This window comes from Electrona antarctica (assembly GCF_951216825.1).
Source record: "Electrona antarctica genome assembly, chromosome: 3".
In the NCBI taxonomy this organism is placed as follows: domain Eukaryota; kingdom Metazoa; phylum Chordata; class Actinopteri; order Myctophiformes; family Myctophidae; genus Electrona; species Electrona antarctica.
This window is the reverse complement of record NC_136808.1, coordinates 15,802,643-15,817,243: the sequence shown is the minus strand read 5'-3', so window position 1 is coordinate 15,817,243 and position 14,601 is coordinate 15,802,643. Positions and strand designations below refer to the sequence as shown.

Sequence of the window (14,601 nt, the reverse complement as noted above, 5' to 3'; positions counted from 1 at the left end):
TTTTCTACACATTGTATACAAAAAGTAAAGGTAGTCCCCGTGAAGGTAGTCCCCCCTGCTCTCAGATGTTTGAAATTTGAACGGTCAAGAACATTTAAGCGCCTGGTTGAAACAAGCATTTTCCAATAGCTTTCTTCAGTCAAGCCCTGTCCGCAGGTGTCAGCACTGCTCCCATTTCGGCTGCAAGGGTAAAACATGGATGGCACAGACTGACACAAAAAGCGAATTAAACTTGTTTCAACCTGTCGCTTACATTTTCTTGACCACTAAAATTTTAAACATTACCTTTAGTTTTTGGATTCAATGCAAGGTAAAGATCAACAATATTGACCACCGTTCACCACTGCCAGTGCCTGGCCACTGCCTGGCATTGTTACGTTTGTACAAAGACTGCATGTTTATCAACTGCTGTACAGCATTGTCTTGGTGCCAATGTCTTTCTGCATGCACACTCACAGCACTATTAGAATCCAGCCTGATATGAAGCCATACTTTTGCGTTCTTAGTTAGTAGACATACAGCACACAGTAGTCCAGCCTATCTAACTTTGTGTGTATGTGTGTGTACGGTTGAAATGCACGTAACTTGAGAACCGTTTGCCCCACCAACTTCAAATTTGACAGTTCCACACCACCACAGGGAGTGCAGTGAGTCGGTGGCATACACCGTTGACCAGAAACACCACAAAAGGCTCTGGTCAGGCTCTGCCAGTGGACCTAATGAACCCAAATTCCCTCACCTTGCCATGGCAACCCCACACCTGCCAATTGACTTAACCAGTCCACTTTTCACAGTCAGTTTGCACTCCTCAGGCACAGGCAGTTTATAGAATGTTGTGCTGCCTTAAAGAAACGTTCTCTTTATTGCCCTTAGCCCCTCCAGTTGAAAACCATTTGCTCTGTGTGTGTGTGTGTGTGTGTGTGTGTGTGTGTGTGTGAGAGAGAGAGAGAGATAAATTAATACAGGGTGTCGTATGTACACCAGAGAGGATATAATTGATAAGATAGTTAAATAAATAACTTTGTTTTTTTATAATTATTGATACACAACAGTATAGTATAATAATAAATAATACATTTGGATGCATCCTGCTCTGTATACAATATATTATATAATTCTAAATTAAATTTAGTATATCTGACTGTATTGACTTGCCATGTGTGCAGTGTTATAGAAAATAGTGATGCATTGCGATGCATCTCAATGCATCGTAGAATCGAATCGTTACTTGGTGAATCGTAATGGAATTGAATCGCGAGGGCAGTGCCAATTAACACCTACAGTCTCTGTAGATCAGTTATTATCGGCATGTGACAAGGAGTAGAATAGGCTGTAGGTACCAATATTTGGTACAGAATGACACGGTATTTTGGTACTCAATGCCATCGACGCAGTTTGGTCACTGCTATAAAGGCATCGCATTTCAGTATGCAGCCCTAGATGGACCATAAAATCAATCATTCAATCAACATATGGAAATTTAAGGTGCAAGTAGTAATGTGGCCATCAGTGACACTGACACATTCAAAGAAGCAATGCAGAAATTGTTGTAAAATGGCTTTGCATAATTAGGAAGAGTAAAAGACTGTCCTACATTCACACCAGAGATTAGACTGCTGGTGTTTCTATAAAAAGATACACTGCAGGGAATTTTGACAGAGAGAGAGAGAGAGAGAGAGAGAGATAGAGGGAGAGAAAGAGAGAAAGAGAAAGAGAAAGAGAGAAAGAGAGAAAAAGAGAGAAAAAGAGAAACAGACAGACAGACAGACAGACAGACAGACAGACAGACAGACAGACAGACAGACAGACAGACAGACAGACAGACAGACAGACAGACAGACAGACAGACAGACAGACAGACAGACAGACAGACAGACACTTTAGAATTAATACGGTTCCAGAGTCAAAACAACTTTGTTAGATTAACGTCTGGTTCACTACTGTCTCTGGATCTAGATCAGTGAACATTTGGGCTTTGGCTAAACACACAAATGGTGAACAAACAGCTTCAACCACAAGGGCCAAAGACAGATCTCTGTAGGTCAACGTGAAATCTCTACTCATCTCCTGTTATTCCAAACTGCCTTACAAGTTACAATGTCCAAACTTTCTACTTATTTAATTTACGGGCAAACCAAGTAACATGGCTGAATGTTCTCTGTGGCATCAGAGCAGGACTAGTAGGATGTGAACGCAGGCTACGCAGCAGCCTAATAGCCATGATGCTAAACATAGGCAGGCTTGTAGCTTTAAGAGCTGCTCTCTCTCTGCTGCCACATATCCAGGAGGGAAAGTCCCCGTGCAGGCCAAATGATTCCACTCCCTGCAGACTGGTCGGTTAAACACACAACTAGGCCTAGTCATGCACCTTCACCAGGATGTCCACTTTTCTTGTAAATAACAATAACAATAATAAGCCTTAGGTTTGTCGTACGGGCGGTTTTACATAAGGTGCACAAGTCTACGCTGGTGTAAATTTCCCCACACCTTCCCTAGCATAGTTTTGCCAATTAATGCATTAGGCTTAACAAAATAATACTTTGGTTTCCGGTTGCCGACCGACTCTATTAAATATGCACGACCCAGGTGATTTTATTGGCATTTGGTGAAAAAAAAAGGCAGAATCCGACCGAGTCAGACCAAAAAGGTCTTTGATCACTAGAATTCTCTTTGGTGAGACCACCTGGCCGTGCAAAGTCAAAATAAAGTTTTCTGTCATCTAAAATATCACGTGCACAAATGGTTTGAATTGTGTCATCGCAAGGAGACGCACAACACAACACAGCATGGACCTGTGTACCGTGTCTGTCGTCTGCCCGTGCAAAGCACCGCCACAAATAATTCGATTGAATACTAAATCATTTGCAGACATAATTAAGGAGGTGAAACAGTGCCGGTGTCGGTTTTCGTCCGCAGAAGGGAGACACGAGACACGACTGAGCGGATAAATGGACGGTGATCTCAGCCGACATACGCCCCCCCCCCACGCTGGAGCCTCTAGGCTCCCAGGCTGGGTGCGTGTTGGCCATGTTCGACTTGAAGTATCTAGCCCTGAGATGCGAGGAGGCGGCCTCGGAGCGTCCTTCGGAATAAAAGAATATAAAATAAATTCCTTGCTACCCATCCTTCACACGAAGAAAAAAAATACAAAAATATAATAAAATAAATTCCCTACCTACTCAGCCCAAAAATGACAGCCAATCGGAAACCAAAGTATTTTTTTGTTAGGCCTTATCGTTTTCTGTAAACACAGTCATGCATTCACAGAGTCTCACCACTGGTGATCAAATGAAAAAAATTCAGACCTGTCTGAACGGAGTACTGTACTGTACTGTACTGTACTGTACTGTACTGTACTGTACTGTACTGTACTGTACTGTACTGTACTGTACTGTACTGTACTGTACTGTACTGTACTGTACTGTACGCACGTGCATGCGGCTGCACAACAGTGACACTTGGTGGTGAAAAAAAACACGATTTCCATGCTCTGACCTAGCCAGCTAGCCAGTCAGCCAGCCAGCCAGCCAGCCAGCCAGCCAGGGACACACATTGCTGGGCAATGTTGTGGCTGCACCACTCAAAAACTAACATATGCAACACCAGGCGTGATCAACGACACAGAGAAACAGTTACTCTAACCCAAAATATGACTATTGAAGCTGATTTGCCATTTTGGTTGTATGCTGCTAAAATAAAAAATAAACAGTGTGTTTTACACCACATGTCTGTCAGCTCGGTGAGTGCATACCATGCTCCGCATCCAGTTTGCATATACAAACACCCAAGGCTGTGTTCCAAATCAATCACTCATTCAGAATGTGGTGTCAGCCATTTTGTTGGGTGTTCAGAATCTCAAAGAATTCAAAGTCCACTGCATGACTGCCATGCACCTCTAAATATAGTTAAACATATGTACACTACTAGAAGCACTGCACTGGTACTGCACTGCACTGTACCATACTGTGCTGCACTGCACTCTACTGTATTGCACTGTACTGTGTACTGTACTGTACTGCAGTAAGGATCTGTACAGCAGTCTGTACAATGATTAATTTAATTTAAAAAAAAAGATGCCAGTCTTTTAGGCCAATATATGCCACGACCCACATTGTAATATTATAGTATATATTGATGGTCTTCATTGTTTCTCTTCTGGCGTGTTTGGATCCTCCTGGTAATTATCAAACTGTGTGTGTATAATTTGCACTGGAATAAGAGGTATGAAATTGGATATTTTGTCCATGAGGTAATACATGTACAGCACTATCTCTCTATCTATGTCTCTATCTCTCCATCCATCCATCTCTTTATCTCTATGACCCATGCATGAGTTTTCGGCGACTGTAAAGGGCTATATGCGTGAGAACGTGTTACAGAAAGTCCAGTATATATACTCTCTCTCATCTGAACATTGCTCATTTGAACTAGATAGATACCATATTTTCAACTCTCAATTCGTATACCGATCAACTCCAAAGCAAAGCAGTACTACGACAAGTGCTTTGTGTTTTTATTTTGGTCCAAGCTCTCTGAGAACTGCAGGCTCCTGCACACTACTGCTACCTCCTGGTGTTTCATCCGATTTCCTCCGGCGCATGCGCACATTAACAAGGTGCCATCGGCCGACTGTTTGCAATAATTTGTGCGGTGTGGCGTCCAGAGCTTTTGGACACTTGTATATCCGACCTCATCCAGCAGCGAACCCGACTGCCAGTATGTAGTAGTCTGTTTGGTGGAGAGCCACCTCTAGTCCATAATGAAATGTTTCAGATGCATTTTTTTTAAAGAAAATTGAAAAAAATTAAACAACCACTGTGAGAAGCCTAATTAGGCCCAATACATTTAAATATCCATTAGGCTAAACATCAGAAAATCACATTGTGATATTTTCACATATCCAGTGTTATTCAACAACAATAAAATGTTTTCTTGCTACCTGAAGGTTAAACAAATATCCAATAATTTGAAGACAATTGTTTTCAACCAGTGTGACCAATTCTCAGGTGTGTTTGAGATTATTGTTATACATGGCACAGTGCCACCTGAGTGCACTGAGGTGTTTGGTGATTTTTTTTTTAATCAGCAATTTCAATGTACTTAGATTAGAATAATGTCGATGCCGATTAAAAATTAACAACAACAAAAATCAACAAAGATGGTAGACCATTTTATAAGACTCAATGCCAGGCCTATATGCTGTGCTTGTTCTAGCTTGGAACAACCCACAGCTGCTTAGTAAACACTGTGGTAATTAAACACTGACCAGTATCCTTGACTGAGGACATAGACTAACTTTAAAGGCCAGTGTTCCTATATTATATGGGCTACAGTCAGCATCCATCCATAACAGTGGACTGCAACTTAATAAAATGTCACAATTGCAGCGTGTGCAACTGTGCATCTTATCTTACACATCAAAAAGAACACTACTTTCACAGAGCAGGTGCGATGATAGGCTGTATCTAGACTGCACTGGAATAATTAATTGCTGAACTTTTAATTTCCAAGACAGAAGTTTGTCGTCATCATTTGCTATTGTGCATGCACAGCAATAGACGTCATCTTTATGATTGCTGAGGGATAAGGAAGTGGAATTACATGCTTGACATTCCAAACCATGATTCCAATTCACATCTATTCCAGAGTCTGCAACAAGTCTCAAAGTGCCAGGAACCTCTGTCCATATCAATGGACAAATATGCAAAGCCTCTGGGCTGTTGTCAGCGTCTACTACAGCCTTGGTAACCTCAGTGCGGTTCAAAGTGCAGTTACAACAGAGTGGGTTTAGGTACAAAACAAACAAAGGCGTGCAACTCTGCTGCTGTTGCTTGAACAGTTATAGTGATCACAGCCAGAGAGAGAGAGAGAGAGAGAGAGAGAGAGAGAGAGAGAGAGAGAGAGAGAGAGAGAGAGAGAGAGAGAGAGAGAGAGACCCACAGGGCAAGTCTCTGCAGCCAACCTGAAAGTTTAAACCTGTCCAAACTGCTTACCAGCAGCTCAGAACATGTGAGAAAAATTAAACACCCTTCCCACCCAAGCCTAACACAAAACTAGTGATTAGCCCATCCCCCTACTCAAGTCTATCCCCTCAATCACTGTCATGCACACATATACACCTCTGAGGAGCTCCAAGTTATCCTGGAAAGCTAGATGAACATAGGAATATGACACACTGGCCTCATTTGTCTGAACCACAGCCTGTCTATGGAGCCCCTAATGAGTTACAGAACAGGCTTCCTTTTACCAGCCAACAGCACAGTATGATCTCCATTACACTGAGCCAGCAAGCAGGACTCAAAACATCATCTCCACGCTACGCTATGTGACTGATCGAGCCCCGATAAAAAGCTCACAATAACGACTTCGTCTGAAGCTAAACTAGACAAACACTCTGCGAAAGGGATAAAAGTCTGAAAGCAGCACTGACAATGAGTCTAACAGGAACGTGTTGTTAAAAAAGGTTGATGGGGGACAAACCACAACCTCCACAAATCAGTGCCGCCAGCCTAGCTGTAAAGACAGAAAAGAGCTGAGTGGTGGAAACGTAGGCACTGGTCAAAAGAGGGTGCTTAGAGCCTTTGTGTGCACTATATGGCCCCGCAGCAGGCTGGTGAAAACAAAGTGTCGCTGGGACTGGACGATGGGGGCACACCCCCTCCCCGCTGATGAACCTCCTCTCCTGGGTGTTTTGTGGTTAGGTATGTCTCTTTATGTCTCTCTCTCTCTCTCTCTCTCTCTCTCTCTCTCTCACACACACACATGCAGAGGTCTGTCTCCTCTCTCTCGTTCTCTCCTCCCCTCCCCCTTCCTGTCGGTGCATTTCAATGTAAATGGGCAGATTGAAAGGCTGCAGCTGGCCCTTCAAAAGGGCAGCACCACTAAAGGGGCCTGGTGATTGAGATTCAGCCAGGCCACACCAGCCCAACCCTCACCCCCCAACACTTGGTCATACCACCCCACCTCTCAGCTTGCGGCTGATCCCCAGTGCCACAGAAGAGTGCTGGGCACAACTCAAGGCAGCCCACAGACAAAGTGGCTAGTTTCTCTGCTTGCACGCATCATGTGATTCAGACCAATGCAGTGGTCAGTAGCGAGCAATACTTTTTCCCTCCTGAAAAATGCCAGTCATCCGCCTTACATAACATGATTTATACATCTGAGAGGGGCATAAAATATCATTCAAAAGCAGGCCAGGAAAGCTCTGATCAGAGGTGAGGCATACAGAGATGGAGATGGGAAGAGATATGAAACATTTAAGATCGAGGAGGTGGTACAGAGAAGACAAGTGATTTCATGAAAGAAGGACTTGCTGATTAGACCAGAGCAGCTGAGCCCAGAGGGACACATCAAGTCTCTACTGTCTCAGCTCCCAGACCTGGCTGACTAACATCAGGACATTTGCAATGCCACAAATGGATAATAGATCATCCCTGTGCAGCCCCCTGCTCCACAGCACACCCAATCAAATCACCAAATGTTCTCTCCACCCCCTCCCCCAAACTCATGTCTGCCCACGTTCACAGAGCACATTCCCCATACTCACACACTCACTCACACAAACTACCCATTCAGTGTGAACGGATAGTGTGTCCTCTATGCATTAGTAAAATGTAATGTTAGTGGTGAACTATTATTGATGATACAACTTTCGGGAGACCTGACCTACAATACATTTATAGGCCAACCTGGCCTTTCGTTCAGTCTCAGAATGAAGAATGGTATGACTGAACATTGGGTTTAACGTATGAAATGGGAAAAGAAATTAGCTGATGGGTAAAAAGCGTAGTACTACATGTTGGCTCTAGACCAGTTAGCAATTAGCATTTAGACATTAACATTTGAACTACTATGATATCAAAATGGCAATCTTACATTACATATTAGAAACACATTTTTATTATCATTTAATTCCAAGAACAAGTGAACAAAACACAGAATGCAACCCTTGTATAGTGGCAACTATACTATGTTGCTGCAATGATACACAATACATTTATTTGTACTAACTGAAATAAAGGCCACACCTACGTCTGCAAAATAAATCCTAATTAACTCATAACTCGCCACCATTGATGATATGCAATTAAGAAAAAGCTTGTCTTACTATCTGCAAAGTGTTTGTTTCATAAAAATCCACCGTAGACATGTTATGAGCTACTTCCTGTCAAGAAATTCCTTGCAGATAATTATTTTTCTAAGTGTCAGAGTTTGGAAGCACTCGTTATCAGTAAAGCAACCTCCAGCTGCCTCCTGCATTATGTGCAAACTCTAAACAGGTGGTACACATGGGCTGTTGAGTGATAGTCAACGAGCACTTCCAAACTCCAGCACTTAGAAAAAAATCATCTGCAAGGAATTTCTTGACAGGGAGTAGCTCATACCATGTCTACAGTGTATTTTTATTTAACAAACACATTGCAGATAGAAAGAGGATAATTCAAGCTTTCCGTACAGCTGCAATGTTGGTGAGTTTGACGTTATTTAATACAATTAGAGATAGGACTATTCTGTTTGGATAAATGGGCTGTCTATGGGAAGTTGCACCTACAGTAGGTGGCTTGCTGGCAAGATGGCAGCTGTGTGCAGATCATCAATTGACTCCGGTGCTGTGGCTCCCTGCCAACAGGATGCACAGGGAATTTTATTTTGAAAACCCCGAAATTCACAGTAAAAAAAAAAAACACAAAAAAAAAAAAACAATCAGGAAGAAACATTGCCTATAACTAATCTGTCTAACAAAATTTCTGTGAGCCTCAATTCCAAGAAAACCGCTGTGGAAGATCACGGCTATTACAGAAGTCTATGCAGCGGCCATATTCGCGAGACCATTCTGAACTAATAAAATCACACTTGTGTGAAGTGAGGGGCGCTCTTATCATCATACATCATCACATTCCGGCCAATCACAATTGGTGTCCTCACTTTGTCATTCCAGCCAATCACAATTGGTGCCTTCACAACCAACGAAATCATCACTAAAATGCACACGCACACACAAAGCTGGGCATAGGAGGGGCTAGCGCCGCTCAAAAACAAACACGTAAAACGCCCTGGGCTTTCAATAAAATCACATGTATGATAAAATGAAATGGTTAAGTATAAATATGTCACATACAGGCAGTGTAGTAGTTTACCTGTATAATTCTAATCCTACAACCCAACAGTCAATTTAGCCTACAATATGACAAAGTCTAGCATAAACCTTTAGTTTAGTCATCATGTAAAAGATTTCATGAAAATGTCTTACATCCATGAAGACAAATAGCTAAATGTATTCAATGATTCATTCCCTTTCTTAACACAATCCGTGCCGGGTTTCCTTCAAAATAGGAGCTCTGGGGTGCCGGAAAGACATGGCCGCTTTTACTCTGAAACCCACGACCCGGAAACAATCCGGAAAAAAGTTTGCTTTACATTGCTAGCTTACATTGCTATCGTTTTAATTTATACGATATATGATCCAAAAAACGTTCATATTTTGAGGGAGAGACGGATGAGGAGCAGAAATTAAGCGCTAGTATATCCGTCAGATCAAAACCACAGAGAGCGCCCTGGATTAGGAGAGACGAGGCATTCTTTCTGCCGCGCTAACAGCTAAATCAACGGTAAGCTAACATGAGCCCAGAGTGTAGCATACGGTAGCCGAGAGGTTAACTGAAAAATAAAAATAAAAGGAAAAAATTCAGAATATTCTTCTCTCGTCCGGTATCATTGAGTATGCGCTAGGACGTCTACACACGTCCTATGAAGTGGTCAGTTGGGATCCCTAGGACGTGTGGACACGTCCTACGGACGGAATGTGTTGACAGCAGTGTCACTGCTGTCAGAATGATCAAAAGCTAAATCTTTTAAAAGTATTTTTTTGTAGAACTTTGAAGTACAATAGATGCAGAGAGAAAATATTATCAAAAGTGTTGCAGCGGAAGGGTAGCAGGCAAGTACAACCTAAGCAGGGGAGACAGTGCATCCGCCATCAAGACCTCCTAAACCCCCAAATGAGGCTCCACTGTCCCTCTGGGAGACAGCAGGAATGGGGGCCGCCATTTTGTTCCATTTCGCTTGAAGGGGAGAGGGGGAAAAGAGTAGGCTGGATTTCAAAGGGCTTCAGATGTCATTTGACTGTCCGCTGAGATTGTACTGCTAGGTCAGGAGCTATAAAAGATTTACACAGCTGAAAAGGGGTGAAACGAGAAAGAGCTGTGTGAGGGAGACAGAGACAGACGGAGAGAGAAACAAGAGCAGCCATGCTTGTTTACCTAAAATACCACTCTCTCAGCAGCACAGGGGGAGGGGTGGGGGGCTTGGACAGACAGCAGGCATGCACAGTGTGTGTGGCTTCCTTGGTGCTTATAGCCGGGGAGCCACAGGCCCAAAAGCTCAACGGTTAAGGATTAACCTGTGATGTCATGACATACTTTTTATTTGTGCTTTTTCTATTCACTTGGTCATTAAAGTCCACAGAATCAGAGGTCTGCTCTGCCGGAAACATCGCAAAAAAAGGTTATGGCCATGTATACCCCACCATAGACAACCAATATAAAGGCAAAATGTCATCATACTTTAAGTAGCATGTGACATGTCAACTAGGGGGTTTTCATGATTCTGAATCCATTCCAAGCATTAGTTTTGCACGAAAAAGACTCCTTGGCCTAAAAATCCAAATGTGATGAGGTCAGCACATTTGGGCTGAATTTGGGCCAAGGAGTGTTTTTTGTGCAAAACGAATGCTTGGAATGGATTCAGAATCATGAAAACCCCCTAGTTTGACATGTCACATGCTACTTAACTTTATCTGTTAGCATAAACCCCAGTTCCCAGTGCCAGCATACGCGTTCACTTTAAAAGACGCAGTTTGCAATATTTCCGGCAGAGCAGACCTCTCATTCTGTGGACCTTAATGTCCTAATGAATAGAAAAAATACAAATAAAAGGTATGTCATGACATCACAGGTCCTCTCAAATTTTGGATGGCTGGCTCACCGGCTATTAGGACCGATTTCCCCTCCTCCCGAGCATCAGACATTCTGCTCTTCCATTAGCACCTCCAGAAGTAGGTTACCTCGACAACCACTGCACAATTTGGGTGCTGTCAGACACTCACTCACCATATTAAACGAGGAACAGCAGCAAAACACCTTCTACTCAAGTCCACTGATTAACTATAAAATGTTGCATGAAAATGTTACAATAACAGGTTGAAAAGATTTTGTGTTGCCGGTAACCCATCTTTTCTTACACACCATGTCTCAAAGACAATCCTACTCTAAATTTAAAATATTTACAGCATAATTTAACAATTCAGCCATTGTTGTTACATTTCATACTATTCATCTTCTCTGCATTGTGGCCATAAGAATATGGAGGAAGTGGTAGGACAAAGCCACACATACACACTGACAGTCAGGAATAGTAGCCACTGCCAGCCATGTTTTAAGCTTATGCTGCTACGCAACGCGGCAGATTTCACAGCACTGCAAAGAGCTCATCTAAAAGCAACCCTGACGTTGCCTGACCTGCAGTACATGAAGCTTGTTAAATTTTCTATTTCACATGTTGGTGGCAGTTTACAGTTATTGAAAGTTGGCATAACTGATACTCAGGTCAGTGTTGGGCAATATTACTTAATGTTTACTTTACTCATTACTCCTTAGAAAAAGTAATATTACATTACTTATTACTTGGAATCAAGAGTAATAGTTACATAATACTTTTCAACCGGGGCCCCTTCCACCCGCAAAAGAACACAATCTGTTTAGCCACCTCCTTTTACAACTGAATCAAACAGTCTCTCATCAGTCTTTTTCTGCTGCATATTCCACATTTGGAATTCAACATCAACAATCTTAAGTGCACACACATGGCTGCAGCATCTCATAACGGACAGTATATATTGTATACATTATACATAAATAACAAACAATAAAATAAAGCTACAGTCTCTGACCTTTTTGAGGCAGCCTAGTCTCTCGTCACGACTCACGTCCAATTTCAAGGAAAAAGAGGGCGCTGCTATTCTTTTATTTGCCGATGGGTTCTCAGATTGGAGGCAGCCTGACATTGGACCTCAAAGGTATTTTGATGGACCATGATGGATCTCAATGAGGCCGAGTCAACTGTGCATGAGGGTTAACCTCTCGTCTACAACATTAACAATACACCCAGCGATGAGCCAATTCTGAATAGCCAATTCTGAATAGTCGCCATTTAATGTCCCGGCGGATCTTTCTCTACTGAAATCCAGTCTGTTTTGCCTGCATGGGGGGGGGGGGGCTCCGTGTTTCTCGTGCGTCTGCTTCAACACAACACGTTTATAGACAAAGTGTTTTTTTTGCCCACACAAAGTTTACAACGGACATTAATATACTTGGCATCTTTGACAGACAAGAATGCAATATAATACCGATACATTTCTCTGTCATGGTTCCCCACTCTCTGGTCTGTCTCGACTTTTTGTTTGTCGTTTGAAGCGAGTGTGTGTGACGGTCGCATAGACACATACGCTATGTCATAACTGTGCGCAGGCTGTGCTGGCTAACATGAACAAATCTACAAGCTACAACGCATCTCTGTTTTTACCCGTTGATATCGGTTCAATTTTTGCATGCCATGCAACTAACTATGCATCTACTATGAGTGCATAACTGGACGAATAAACAAAAACAAATGACACTCATTTGTAACGACTCTAACGAATAACGCAGCATGTTTTGGCGGAGTAAATAGTTATTATATTACTATTTCTGCAGAATAATTCGTTATACTACTCGTTACTGGAAAAAGTAATAATATTACAGTAATATGTAACTAGTAACTCGTTACTGCCCAACACACTGGGTCTAAGTAGGTCTAGGTCAGGGTGGACAACCTGGGCTGAGTGTCTTGAGACACAAGAGCTATTGTCTGGATTATGAAATGCACTGAGGTTAGTTGTGGGAGAATTGTAGCAGCATACGGCCAATCAACAAAGCAGATACACAGAATGGCAGGCTCCTAAAACAGGAAATGTGAGAAATCTCAGCTACCGACATAGCTCCTGACCTCCCGACCCAGTCAGGCCTCCATTTCCTACTGCAGGCACAAGGCACGGCTTGATTCTGTTCACAGTCCTATGAATGACTAACATTGGTCACCACAGCACTGATGCTAGCTGAAAGAGAGCCCTAGAAGCATCAAATAGCATTTCAAACCATAATAATTTAGCACCAAAAAAAAGTTGTGTTGTTTCGTTTCACCGAGTAGATAAATTGGCCATGTACAATGCAGCTGTTATACCAATGAATATAAGCAGAAAACTAAACCACCATCACGTTGAGTTCTTACATAAGGGAAAGTAGTATCTGCTAAAAACATCATTTATTCATTCATTCAATAAATATCAATAATATACACACTGTGACTACAACCTAGGCTGGCATGGTCAGACAAATATCACTGCATACTACGTAGATCAGGGATTTTTTTTTTTTTGCAGATTTGTCTGGTTTCCAGGCTAACTACAACCATAACATCTGAGGATATGTCCTTGTTTCTGTAATTGCAAAAGGTCAAAGATTTGACATGGTTTGAATTGACACCTGTAAACAACTAAATTGGTCCATGGTCTGAAACTGAGACTAGATATAATGGGTAAACTAAATGTTTATTGTAGTATTCTGATGCTGTAAAAGGTTGGTTTACATTTTTTTTTACTACAGCATTGTACTGTCAGTGTGAAATATGCTTGACCTGTAAATCAGGTGAGTTACAATTTTACACAAGTGTGTAGATAAGTGTACATAATTCAACAACCATAAATGTATATTAGCAAGCATATTTGGGTAAGTATTGAACTCAGGCCTTAAATTACATAATATAAAAATAGGTCCTGTGCAGGCTCAAGAGGGATGGTGCGATATGCATCACTACCTCTGCAGTGTAGAAGACGTGAACGCCCCAGCAAGCTTAAGAGCTCACAGTATCTTGGAGGAAAACACCACTAGCGGTACTGCAGTGTTTTCCTCAGCACTGATACTGCACCAAAGTAGAGGGCTTCTTCTCATCCATATTCTGTTTCCACTAGATTGCCATTTGTCCCATTATATTGTGCCCCTCTGTTTCTTGTTATTCAACACTGCAAAGTTGTGCAAACCAATGCACTAAAAAGTCATACTTAGTGCTAGGATTTGTCCTGAACTCAGCAGAATGCAAAGCTTCAGATGTTTGTCAATCTGAATTTCCCACTGAGAACATGTTTGGCTATTACATGATAATACCACTTCCTTACTAGAACACAACTAACCTGTTCTTCATTGTGTTATGTAATCTACTACCAGTTCTGTGTACAAATATTGCTGTTGTGTTCATTCACTTAGGATACCTGCAGCATACATTGTCATTAGCCCACCTTTAATACTGGTCCAGCAAATGCACGGAGTGAATGTTTCATTACAGGAAGAATTGGTTAAATCTATTAGCCAATGCTTAAGGACATAAATAGAGGCACTATCCTAGTCTAGACCATGTGACCATTAAGCAAACAGACTCACTACTATTCTGTTGTCATATACCCAATACTATTTTATCTTAGTTTCCTATAAAATGACGTGAGCATCACTGTTT

The 14,601-nt window shown here is 42.0% G+C and overlaps 1 protein-coding gene across 2 annotated transcripts in view; it reads right to left on the bottom strand.

Annotated features, from left to right (window-relative positions):
- ankrd11 (ankyrin repeat domain 11) overlaps positions 1 to 14,601 on the bottom strand; it is a 172,831-nt gene that overhangs the window by 157,256 nt on the left and 974 nt on the right. The window lies entirely within an intron of this gene.